Raw genomic sequence first — 2037 nt, 5'->3', positions numbered from 1 at the left:
CATGTCATGTGTAACCTCGATGAGTGTTCGTTTTGAAAGATCTAGTCCTGGTTGCGGGCGGAATACAATTTTGAAGTCATCAGTAGGGAATGGCCACATCCTAGTGCTGCGTTGACGTTGCGGTTGAGATTCGGCGTCTGGCTTCACAGGTTGCGTAGCTCGTTCTTCGGCTGACTTTTCTTCTTTGGCTGACCTGCCTTTACGGCCAGCTTGAAGCCACTCAATGTGGGCTTTGCCTGTCGTTTTGCCACTATTTTCAACAAACGTCCATTGTGAAGCCGTTCTTGAGTTACCCTCCGTGATGTCCCCTTGCATAGTACTCGGGTTTTCTTGACGTGGATTAGACGTCTGCGTTTCCATGAGAGTGTTAGCTCTTCACCTCAGACGCTGCGTCTCTGTGTTGCGCGAGCAGTGTGCTCGTGCACCTACGAGACGCTGGCGTCCATCTCATTCCGCAGGCCCGTCCTCGTGCCACAGCGGTGTTCGCGTGCAACGCGTCCTCTGAATTCATTGGCGATGTTGCGTCCCAGCGAACACGCACAATATGTTTAGAGTTCAATATCTAGTAAAAAAGTGCACTCACTGCGATGAGTCTGGTGTCAAACTATGCCTTGCAACGTGAGGAATCCCAGGTCACCAAACGCGAGCAGTGTCCAGGCAAGGTGCACAGAAAACAGCAATAAGAGCAGGAGCCCATGTGAGGTGCGACTACACACCTCAGCCCCCTGGCGGCTTTTTTCTATACTGTCTCAACAATCATAATAGGGCATTAGGCAACGATATTCTGAAGACGCACGATGAACCGGCGCGCTGTATCTTAGTCAGAACGCACTGGCATGTATTACCGCGTTCGGATCAGCGTAAGTGGCTGTGGTAACAGGCTGTGGCCCCTTCGATTTACACTGTCTCAGTAACCATGTGATGTTGTCTCGGAACGAGATTCAGCAGACGCGCGATAAACCGACGCATTGTATTCAAGTCAGAATAGTCTGGCACGTGTTAGCGTGTTCCAGAATGTGTAAGCGGCTGTTGTAATATTATGTGGCTTCTTATACTTACACTGCCTTAGCAATAATGTGATGGCGTCTGTAAACGAGAGACGGCAGACGCTCCATGAGCGCACGGGGTTTCGCGTGGTGGCGATGAACCCGCTTGCCGTGCTCGAAAGAGAGTTCGGGGTGAACAAGGGCAACTTCAGTGAATTGATAGTGAATTGACAAGGACGCGTTAGCATTGGGCAAGGTGCACATGATGAACGCCCCTATAAGTTGACCTATCCACTACTCGAATTCTACTTATGGTTCCCGTTAATGGGAGATAATGTATTTTTATGGCACCATCACCTCCACCACAGAAGCATAGGCACAGAAAGATTTTTTTTAATGTGAAGCATTTTTTAGTGAACTTCGGCAACTTTGGGCGTATCTATCTATCTATCTATCTATCTATCTATCTATCTATCTATCTATCTATCTATCTATCTATCTATCTATCTATCTATCTATCTATCTATCTATCTATCTATCTATCTATCTATCTATCTATCTATCTATCTATCTATCTATCTATCTATCTATCTATCTATCTATCTATCTATCTATCTATCTAGCCACCTACAACTTTTAGGTCTCCTGGTCGTTTCGATAATGGTATTGATACCAAACTTGGTATGGCATAACATGACTGTATGAAGAACACATCTGACATGTCCTAATATGAAAATCATGACATGAATTTCATGTGTGAAGAGGTTTATTAGCCGTTAAAGGCAGCGACGAGAGAGCGTGATGAACCGTCCAGCGATCGGCACAGCAACGAACCGAAGCACGAGCCGAGAGAGCCGGGCGTTGGCGATGCTGCTCGCTGCAGGCACATCTTCTTCTTCACAATCGCCCCCGCTGAAAAAGGAGCCATCCTGGCGACTTAAGAAGTTTCAGGCAAAGGCTCATGGTACGGTTTCAGTCGGGAAACATGGATGATGTCACGTGCACGCCGGCGCATGTCGTCCGATCGGGAAACTGGTTCAATTAGGAAATT

This window comes from Rhipicephalus microplus, chromosome 8 (genome assembly GCF_043290135.1).
Source record: "Rhipicephalus microplus isolate Deutch F79 chromosome 8, USDA_Rmic, whole genome shotgun sequence".
Taxonomy (NCBI): domain Eukaryota; kingdom Metazoa; phylum Arthropoda; class Arachnida; order Ixodida; family Ixodidae; genus Rhipicephalus; species Rhipicephalus microplus.
Note: the sequence above shows the minus strand (reverse complement) of the source record.